The sequence below is a fragment of the Arachis ipaensis genome, chromosome B08 (assembly GCF_000816755.2).
Source record: "Arachis ipaensis cultivar K30076 chromosome B08, Araip1.1, whole genome shotgun sequence".
Classification (NCBI taxonomy): Eukaryota; Viridiplantae; Streptophyta; class Magnoliopsida; order Fabales; family Fabaceae; genus Arachis; species Arachis ipaensis.
Genome location: NC_029792.2, coordinates 31,446,400 through 31,458,102, shown reverse-complemented (window position 1 = coordinate 31,458,102; position 11,703 = coordinate 31,446,400). Strand labels below are relative to the sequence as shown.

The 11,703-nt window shown below is 29.5% G+C and overlaps 1 pseudogene; it reads right to left on the bottom strand.

Moving 5' to 3' along the window:
- On the bottom strand, positions 4,278 to 8,272 carry LOC107610888 (annotated as a pseudogene).

The following is an 11,703-nucleotide window of genomic DNA, read 5'->3' as shown; positions in this document are numbered from 1 at the left end:
ATTTATATAATTTTTATTTTTTATTTTTCTAATATATAAATATTCTAATTGATCGAATTTGTTTGACCTAAAGATGATTCTAGTTTCTACTTTATCATAAGTAAGGTTATGCTTTTACTAGAAAAAGAAACATTTCTTATTTTTCAAATCGATTTTTCTTTTCATTTCTTTAGTATTTATTCCAATTTTAAATATAAAAAAATTGTTTTATTTTTGAGTAATCTTATTATTATTAGAAGAACATGAAATCTCACCTTAACGACGAGACCTATTATCATTTTTCGCATGTCCTCGGAAGTTTAGAATAGGTGAAAATTTGCCCAATTTATGGCTTACCATACAATCTCTTATATAAATAGGTAAATGTTCTTTTCCATTATGAATAGCAATGGTTTTGAGAAAAACAGGATGGGTTAAATTGGTTAGGAGGGTGGCTCAACCGGCCAGGTGACCGGGTGATTGAGTTATAATTGTGTTTGATAGAATAAAAAAAGATTAACAACGAGGAGCTCCTCCAACGTTGTCGCACCAGAATAATGTGGATAATTTGATTTCGTTGTACATTTAATAATTCAAATAATAAAAATAGTTGTCATTCTTTGTCCTTACAATTTGTCTTCAATTTATTTATTTATTTATTATAAGTATGCCTTTTTCATTTTTATATAACGGTGGTGTTTTCTATCATTATTGGAGTTCCGTGTGTAATCCCGAGTGTAGAAGAAGAGTTAGAGAAAAAAGGAGATTCAAATTTAAGTTTTTCTAATTTATTTTTTTTTAATTCACAAAACCTACTTATTAATTTGGATCTTCAAATTTTTTTTAATACAAAACTAATCAACCGATTTGTACAAAATGAAAAAAAAAATTTACCCAACACAAATTAGAGACTTCGATTTGTGATAACTCAAAATTCGAATTCTTTAAATTTAATATTGGAACTTCCGTTTTTTCCTAACCCCAAAAATAAACTCTCTAATTTACACTTTTAAATAAAAAAAATAAGGTCCATGTCCATAAAAAAATACACAATCAATCCATAACAATAGATTATACAATTCTTCAATCCATAACAAAAAAAAATTAGCCATAAATATGAATTTTTTAATGTGTTTATAGTATACTATTTCTAGGACAGTTGTTTATGTTGATGAGTGCCATCATTTACAGATTTCAAATCAAAATTTCATATTAAACATTGGAACTAATACAATTATTAATTCCTTCAAACTAAATTAAAAAGGAAAAAAGAAAGAAAGAGAGAGAGTAATGCTCCATGCTATTTTACAATTTTAAGTTAATGCTAATAAAAAATATCTTTATTCACTATGCATTCTTTAAAATGTGTGTAACTTATTTATGTCTATTATATTATTTATCTTTAAAAAGTATTTATTTGTAATTTAAAAAGTTTGTACTTTTTTTATACAAAATACATATAAGCAAGAGCTCTTAATTAAAAACTCTTATTCAAAAATTTAGTAAGATGCAAAATGAATTTTGTTCATTTTATGCTTTTACTAAATCATTCACTTATCTTACATTTTTCTTTCTTTGTACTAGTTCATCCTATACATTTTTAATTATATACCAAAACATTTAGTACTAAAATTGGGGATTAAAAGAAGTCATAATTTGTCTCTTTTGGCTTTTGTTTATATTTATTAATTATTGTTTAAATAAATATATAATATTAGATGTAATAAATATATAATTATAAAGATTATATACATAAAATTATATATGTTTCTTATTTAGATATTATAAATATTGAGTTAAATAAGGTAATTTTGTTCAACTTAACACATACAATAATTTAATTTAGCTCAGTATAATGCTCAATATTATACCATATTTTTACTTTTGACATAGAAATATAAGAGTAAGAGTTTAATTTTGATGCACTAACCACGTAAAATATTTTATACAGTTGTACAGTCGCATTCATCTTTTTGGATGGCTATTCTTACGATCAATGAAAATAGTAGTTTTTCATGATGTGACATTACGTGATTAGATGCACATGAAAAACTGTTTTATAGTGACAGTGCATCAAAATTAAATTAATAAGAGTATATATACTGAATAATAATGCTCTACAACCAACTCCATATAAGTTACATGCTCAAGTTCAACTAAGTTGTTATAATGGTTTTCACATCACGCGCCACTTGCCGTGATTGCACTTTTTTTTATCATGGTTCTTCTTCATCATCTCACTTACACACTCTTGCTGCTGCTTCTAATTCTTCTCGTCCTCCTCCTCCATTTTTCTAATCTTTCTCTTTTGTTATTATGGTTGTGGTTACTACTTCCTCTTCCGCCTTCTTTTTTCATTTGATTTCTCTTCCTCTTCCTTCTCCTCCTCCATCGTCGTCATCATTATCATTGTCATCGTTGGCTTCTTCTTATACGTAAATAACACTGTTCATTCTCTTTCGATTTTTTGTACTTGTTCAGCTTAATGTCGCTGTGTTATCTACTTATTTTTTCCACTTATTTTTTCTATTAAAATTTGTAAATATGCAACTCATTTCTTCATGAAATAAATTCTTAGTGCCATCACATCCTTTAGTTGAAAATTTTGGTGTTAAAGCTAAGACATTTCGTTGTTATTCTTTAAAAATTTATGTGTTATTTTATGTCGTCGTCTTCTTATACATAAATGCCACTGTTCATTCTCTTTCAAATTTTTGCACTTGTTCTACTTAATTTCGCTACATTATCTACATATTTTTTCACTTATTCTCTTTTCTATTAAAATTTGTGAATATGAACTCAAGTCTTCATGAAATAAGTTTAGTTTTATCACATCATTTAATTAAAAATTTTGAAGTTAGAGTGAAGACATTTCGGTGTTATTTTGTAGATTTTTATGTTTTGTTTTATATATGAGATAATTATTCAATTCATTGAGTTTGTGATATTTTTTTAGAAAGATTCAATATTTTTTTGTGTCGAACTTCTTATGTCAATTTTAAGTAATTTTGGTGCTATCAATATGATCTTTAGTATTCAATTTATTTTCTACATACTGTATCATTGTATTTTGGTACTATCTGTTTTATTCGCTTCACATCATAGTTTTTATTTTTTTAATTCAATATTTGAACTCAAAATTAATTGACTAAGAAAATAAAAGTTTATATTTTGATACTTTTATTCATGCTAATTTATAAATGAACAATTTAGTGCTTTCTATTTTAAAATACACGATGTATTTTAAACAAGAATAAAGTATATTTTTTGTCCTTAAAATTTTTTAAAAAATTAAAAATATCTCTAAATTTTATTTAGTTTTAATTTTATTCTTAAAGTTTTCAATTTGCATCATATATACTCCAGGTGAGTGGTGATTAATTTTTCAAAAACTTTTAAACTTATTTAACAATAATTTCACAAAAACAACCTTTAACATAAGCAAATCAAACATAGTTGAATCACAAAAAAGAATCGGACATAGTTATTATGCATTATTAATGATTAGTTCTAAATTTTTCAAAAAATTACTAGAGATATACTTGATGCAAATTAAAAACTTTAAGGATAAAATTGAAATAAAATAAAATTTAAGAGTAATTTTAAAATTTTGGCCAAAATTTAAGAGAAAATTTTATATTTTATATTTTTTCCTTTAAATAATTAATTAAACTTTTCTCCTATAATTTTTCTGTTTCTCGTTTATACTGTCTTCAACCAATTAATAGGTTAGATAAGATTGTAGCATTTGTTACTCTACTTACTATAAGTATTACATCTTGCCCATTCATTTCAACTTCATTCTCCATATCAACATCATCAGATCTTAAAAGAACTTTGATTTGACAAGAATGATACGCTCACATTGTACCATGCTATAATTCTCTTAAATTCCGAAAGACTGAAGAGAATTATAGGCAACCCAAATTCAAAAAAAGCGTTGATGTATTCTAACGGCATCCGATACATCAGATGAACATCATCAAGAATTTTTTCGGAGATGCGCATACAATGAAACAAATGGGACAGAAAAATGGATTATACCTTCTTGTTTCAAAACTTTGATAAGTACACATAGAGTACCAGAGGGAAAGATTCATATACTCCTATTTTTCCTCATGTAAAATTATAAATTTGCTCATAGTCAATTTATCTCCGCTATCGATGTTTATTTTGCATTTGCAGATGAACAAAGAGCATATGCCCATATATGATAATGGAAAGACTGAAAATATAAAGGGCAAAACAAAAGGATACACAAAGAGAAGATACAAGTACTTTGCCACTTGTCAGCCTGTTTACCGCACAGGCTGCTAATTGTAGTGAGTCGCCTTATCTTTTCTCTTTGCCACGGCAGGCCTTGCACTCCTAGCAGCAGCCTCACTAGCAGCAGCATCCATCTCCTTGATTTTTTCTTCTTCACAGATGCAACTTTCTTATGCCGCTCTTTCACGTCAGTTACAGGTGCATCCTCTGCCTTCCCCGTTCCAGCAGTTTCCGTAGTTGTCTTTCCATCAGCCACAGAATCAGGCAGGTTTTGCGATTCTTTCTGCTCCTTTGAAGATTTGTCCTTCTTCTTCTTCTTTGCATTTTTGCTTTCACTGGTGGCATTCTCCTTCTTTTCTAACTCACCATTGCGATCCTCAACCTTCTTCTCAGCATTTGAATTTTCCAGGACAGGTAAAAGATTCCAAGTAAGAAATTTCTATATAATCAGTCATCTTAGCAGGGCTTGCAAATGTATTGGCGAACGTTTGCATGAGCAAGTTCAAGCCTCAACTTAATACTTTAGATATTTAAATAGCATTCTTGTAGCCAACATGGTTAAATCAATAACAAATTCCGAAAAGATAGATACCTCCTTGAAAGAACTAAGATAATTATAATATCTTTTTTCTTTTTTTCTTTCACAAGATCAAAAACATCATATTAGCATGGGAGTCAGCCTGGCTTCCGGGTTCTTTTTGCAATCCTAGCTCTGCTAAAACAGCTTCAAGCTCCTTTTTCTTCAATTCCTTCTTTGAAAGTTACTCTTCAGTTTCCTTGGTAGACAACGAAGGTTCACGAGGCTTCTTAACAACAGTTTCAGGCTCTACTGGCACTTCTAAATCATTTTCATGTTCATCCTCAGCATCATCAAGGCATCATCAAGGCCTTCCATCTCACTATCGCTTTCCTGCTATTAATACCTGTTTGCACTAATACCTCCACGATTCCCGCTATTAAGCCCAATAAGCATATCTTGAGTCGGTACGGAAATAGGATCTCCCATCGACGGAGACAATAGGTTCATATGAGAAAACATAAGTAAACGAACTTCCATTTGGGCTTCCAATAGGAATTGAACTTATACTGAATGCAGTTAATATAAATTTTGTAACATTTTCTGATTTTTTTTATAGTCACCAATTAAAGAGAAATATTTTTTCTATTTTTATTATTGCCATTGTAGCCGCTGAAGCCTATCGGACCGGCTATTGTTTCTTCGATTAATCGTAACAGAAAATCAACTTGTATCAATCAATCGAACTTGTTGAATAACTAGTATTTATATTATTTTTATTGAATAAAACTAGTATTTTAAAACTCTCTTTGAGATAAATAATCTTTTTGGTGCAATTCCAAATGTGCGGTAAGTTTTTCGTATCTTATTGATGAAATTTAATACTTGAAATTCAACCGAGTCAGGGTTTTTTTCTTTTTTTTCTTGTGAAAATCCTGGTAGAAATATTTACCATAAATTAAAAGCGTTCTTCTCCTCCTTCCATATTTTATAGATATCTTGTTTGATCTGTAATAGTAATGATACTAATTTAAAATTAGGTATTTTGTATATACAATAATCTAAATTTCCTTAACATTTTGCGATTCTGATGTCAAATCATACTATATTTTTGTAAAAAAAATGGTCGATTTAAAAAATAAAATACTAATTATATATATAATTATATAGATAAAAGTAGATATAAGACGATAAGACAATTTTTTCGATTCCTTTTTGTATCTAAAGGATATATAATTGAATTAGTATCAAGGCCTCAGAATACAGTTAACACGTGTGCGCATCTATGCGTGTATCCATTCATATCCGTATACCGGATATGTTACGCTAAATTGAAGAAAGAAATATAGATTATAGATTAACGACCTCTCAATCGTGGGTACATACAAATGTATCCTTACTATACTGAAACGGCTTCCATTATCGGTGTCAAACCAATAACGATTCATACAAGCTAAATCCTCTAATCGAAAATTTGGCCAAAGAAAAAAATGAAAATTCATTAGGTTTTTTTTTCTATCAAGATCCTTATTTTCAGCCAAAACATTACAGCAATTATTTACTTTATTATCCTTATTATAAAATGTTATTTTTCTATGTGCACTATTTCTATTCTTAGAATTGAAACAAATTAGAATTCTTAATTCTCTACGACGTCTAGCGCAAAAACAGAATTCAGGAGACAATAAATTTTGATATTATTCATTATTGTCTGTGATTTAAGGAACCCTTCCAATTCAATTGAAAGATAAAAAACTTTGTTAATAAGAGATTTATTTCTACTTCCATTCTGTTCTTGTATTTTTTTTCCTCTTTCCTGGTCAATCCTGATGCTGTAGACTCTGCTTCAATATCTTTTTCTTGGGTTGAAAGAGATGATTTCAAATCCACCCCACTCGTGTCTTCCGCTTTTGCTTGATTTCGAGTCTCTAACTCGAATTCCAATTTTTTTTTTATGATCTAAAAACTATTTTTTTTTCTTCCAATAAATTTTATATTTTCACCAACATCTTTTTTTATATCTAAATTGAAAAAAAGGAATTCAATTGGTATGACCACAGGTTATTTGTATATACCTTAATAAAATCTTCATTCGGTATGGAATGATTTAATATTTCTTTATTTATTAGTATCCAATATAAATGTTTTCTATGCAAATTTTCTTCCATATCTATAATGTAATATTTTGTTATATATTTCTTTATAGAGATATCGTTCATTGGATCAAATCCTTTTTATTTACATGTTTTGTAATTATAAGAAAGAAATTCTTTTTTATTTGCTTTGAATGATGATGAGACTCAAACAAAAAACTTACCTAAACTATATGATCCTTTTTTGAATGAATCCTGTCGGAGCCGAATGAACAATTTTTTGTTATCCTCAATTAATAATAAAACTTATAAAAAAAATGATATTTGAATAAATAAGATTTATGGTCTCCTTCTTTCTATTATTTAAAAAACTAGTTATTTTAAAAAAAATATGGATATATTTTATCAAAAATTATTTTTAACTGAAATTAGTTTTTTTTAACTTAATCCATAAATAGTCATCAAATGCATATTAATCTAATCAGATTCCAAATCATTAAACCGACAAGCACAACGTCATCAAATCCAAGCATACAGATTACAGAATGTTAGACCATTAACACAAATCACATAAATGACAATTCAACAAGGATCATAAATACCTTCCCAGAGCTAGATATCCAGAACAAGACCAGAATCCAGGATCCTCATTATCAAACAAAATATCCAACATTATATCTTTAAGATATAAAAAGAAACACAGCTTTCTTTCCAATCATGCATGCAATAACATTCAACACAACTCTTTCTCCTCAAAGACACCATTATCAACCCATCCAATCCAACCTTCAAAACAGCATTGCCTAACACATCCAACTTACAGAACACAGACAACACAATCAAAACACCTACTGAATAACATCCATTCCAGTTCGGTTCACCTCGCGGCAAATAAATGTGAGAACATGAACAGCTCAACTAATCCACCTTTTCCAAGTCTAGTCGCTATCCATGCCACAGGACTAACGGATTCAAAAATAAAAAACACAATAATAAAAGAAAAAAATTACACACTCTGCATCAAGCCAACGATCATCACCATCCATAGTTAAAAAATAAACGATTCAAGCCATTGCATATCAAGTTTCAGCAGTAGTGATCCAACACACATAAATAGAATAATCCAATTAAAAAAAGAAATAATGCTCAAAGTTTTATGTTCACCTCAGCATGGGCCTCAGATTCAGCTGCAGCAGCAACAGGAGCGCCCCAAATGGATTGAGGTGGAGCGGTGATGGCGTAGTAGTCGTCAATCGTCATCATCCTCGTCGTCAACGTCAGCCCATGACTTCGACGTGAGTGGCGCCGGGGCCCAGAAAACATCCCTTTTCTCCTGCTGTTGTGCGGCGGAGGAAGCGGCGGTGGAAGAGGACGAGGAGGCTCTCCCCTTGGATGAAGCCTGTTCCTTCTCAGAATCTCAGGCTTCTTCTTCTTCTTGAGGCTTCCGAGCGCTGCGAACACGTTGGGGCTGTTTATGACCAGCGCCTCCTCCCTCTTGCTCCCTCCTCCCACCATTTCCAATCTCAAACTCAGCAGCGATGGCCCCGAAACGACCGCGTTTCAACAGCTCCAGTGATGGGACAAGATCGGAAATAAAATCAAACAAATAAAAGAAAAAGAGAGAAACTCTAGTGTTTGTTTTTGTTTGTTCTTGTCAGGGAGAATGGTGATCTGAGAAGTGAGGAATGTAATGTGGATGATGGAGTTATAAAAGGGTGCGTTAACGAAGGAGAAATGAGAAATGAGAAATGAGAAGTGTGTGTTTTGAGTATAGAGATTGAAGGGTGAGGCCGTGAGGGACGGGGGGATCAGAAACGATGATGATGTGTGTCTTTCTCTCACTCTACATTCTACAATTTGCATTACAACAGTGTCATCCTTTTGGTAATGGAAATTTATAGGGCTTATTTGAAAACAGAAACAAATAGGCCTTCAAGGATTTTAACCTTACACTAATAAGCTTTTCAAACAAAATTAGGTAATTTTTTATTTTCATTTTATCGATTTTTTTAAATCTTTTTTCAGTTACATAAGTATCGGATAAAAATATTTTTTACATTTATTTAATAACAAGTAAGATCAATTTTTTTATAAAAAGTGTTAAATATACTTTTATATATGATTTCTTTTATTTTATTATATGTGTAATGCAATTGAATTTACATATGCTTCAGAAAAAAATATATCGATAATTTAGTTTTTGAATGAAGTTGGAATGAAAGTATATACTTTTCGAGGGAATGAGTCTTTTAATTTAACAATTTTTTATGATATTAATTTTATAATAAAATGAGATGAGACATTGAAATAGTTATTATTTAAACCGAATTGAATTATCTCGATTAATTTCTTTAAAAGTTGTGAATTTTGATAAGAATCTTGTTTCTTAATTAATAATGATCATGGGTTGTTTTTTAATTAATAATGATGTCGGGTGTGTATGTGCGCGCGTGTGTAAATTAATTTTCTAGAAGAAGGGAGACAGAAAAATAAATTTTTTTTATGTCATGAATATTATAACAAAAATAAACTTTTTAATTGAGTGAGAGATATAAAACTACTTTCATTTTTATTTCTTTTATATTGTTTAAAGAATTTAGTTATACATATATTAATATATGATATAATTTTATATAAATTAAATATTTTACATCAAATATAATTGATAAGAGACATTATTTGTATGAAATAGTAGTTCAAGTAACATATAAAAAATATGAGAATTTTTTTTAAAGTTTTAAAACATCATAAAACAAAGCAAAAATACTTCAATTTGAAAACATCCTATTTTTCACAACCTTTTCTGCTTCACTTTCAGTTAGATACTTGATTTCATTTTCCTTCACCCATCTCTTTCCTCTAGCAAGACATTTTTTCACTCTATTTTCATTCAACTTCAACAATTTAACATCTTCACTTGATTTTGAAAAAAAAAACTTTTAATTTTAAACACTATGCCCTAAGTACCCCAAATAAAACACTCATATCACTGCTGATTACACCTCCATTATAAAATTTTACACTACTTATAAAGATTTCATTAAAAATTAATTCATCAATTTCAACTGCAAACTTTTCCATACCCTAACAAAAATCCAGCCGACACCATTTCCGCAGACTTCGTCACCCAATTCACCCATCTCAGAGCCATTTCCAACGGCGTCTTCGTCGTCGTCCCCACTCGAAAAAGACATACCACAATACTCTTCTGCATTACTTCGATTTGACTCATCCTCATTACTACTGAACTGAAAGTTCAAGTCAATCTTAAAGAACACTTCTAACTTAACTTAGTCAAAGTAGGAGTGAACGCGGATTGGATCGGATATGGTGAAAATCTCATCTGATCCGTACTAAAATCATCAGAGCAGTTTTTAAACTTGAATCTGATTCACATATTTGCTCATCGAAATTGAATATTGGATATAACTACAAAACACAAAAATATTTTTTAAAATTTATTTTTATTCAAAACTATCAATAAAATTCTTTTTTTCTACTCTTTTAAATATATTTATTCTTAAAATAATATTAAACATACTTTTTTAAATAATAAAATTAAAATAATACAAGATATATGATAATTATTAATTAAAATAAAACATAAAAAAATAAGAGTTATGCTACGTGTACACTAAAATCAGCCACCAAAGTCAGCCACTAGTAGGGCTGGTAATCTATACCTATCCGCGGGTACTCAATCCGGACCAACCCGTTCGGGTAGGGTTGTCTACCCTACCCGCTGAGGATAGGGTAGGGTACGGGTTCAGGGTATACCCTACCCTACCCTACCCGCACCTCTAATATATTATATAATATATATGTAAAAGTTATATATGCAATGAAGAAAATGAGTGTTGAATCCATAATCTTTCTCTTATAAAAATTTAAAATAACTACTAAACTAGTTAATGATCATATTATTTGTAATTTTATATTAGATTTCTTTAATATTTTATTATTTTTAATTTTAATTTGAACTTAGTTTTTTATTTTCTATTTTATTAATATATATGAAATTTGAAATGGTTGAATTTTATATTTGCTTGAAATTTTTTTATTTTTCTGCGGGTAGGGTTGAGTAGGGTAGGGTTTAGAATTTTAGGGTGCGGGGTTGAGAAATTCTCAACCCACAGATAGGGTAGGGTAGAATTTTAAAAAGGTTTTCAACCCGCGGGTAGGGTTAGGGTAGAGTCCAAACCCTACCCTACCTATTGCCAACCCTAGCCACCGGTGTAAAATACATGTTGGAATACAAATACACATTGAAAATAAATTACACATGCATTATTTATACACAAATATATTGGTGGTTGAGTATACAAATAGCATTTTTGAAAAAATAATTACTTATTTATTTGTTTATTTTTGTGGATATGCGTATACCAACATAAAATCCGCAATCAGATCCTATTAGTGTGCAATCGGATCCGATCCGATAGCCTTGCGGATTGGATCCATATCCCCAGTTTTAGAATCGGATTCGGATAAACACCAGATCAGATCCAATCCATAAACACTCCTACATCAAAGCATAAATTTTATACTTAATTTCACAAATTAAATGATAATTTAATTAATATAGTATTTTAATTATTTATCAAATTATATATTGTATAAAAATATTTGGTCATCATACATACATATAATTTATTTTATTTTAAAATATTAGTATAATATTAATCATCTGATTTACTCTTTATTTTAAATATTATTACCCATCTATTACACATTAATTTCTGCAATATCATTGACTAATATGGTGGAGGGAACAGGTGAAGGGATGGCACGTGGAAGTGGACGCCTGTATATATCATTTGACTAAAAGCATTTATTATAACTTATTAG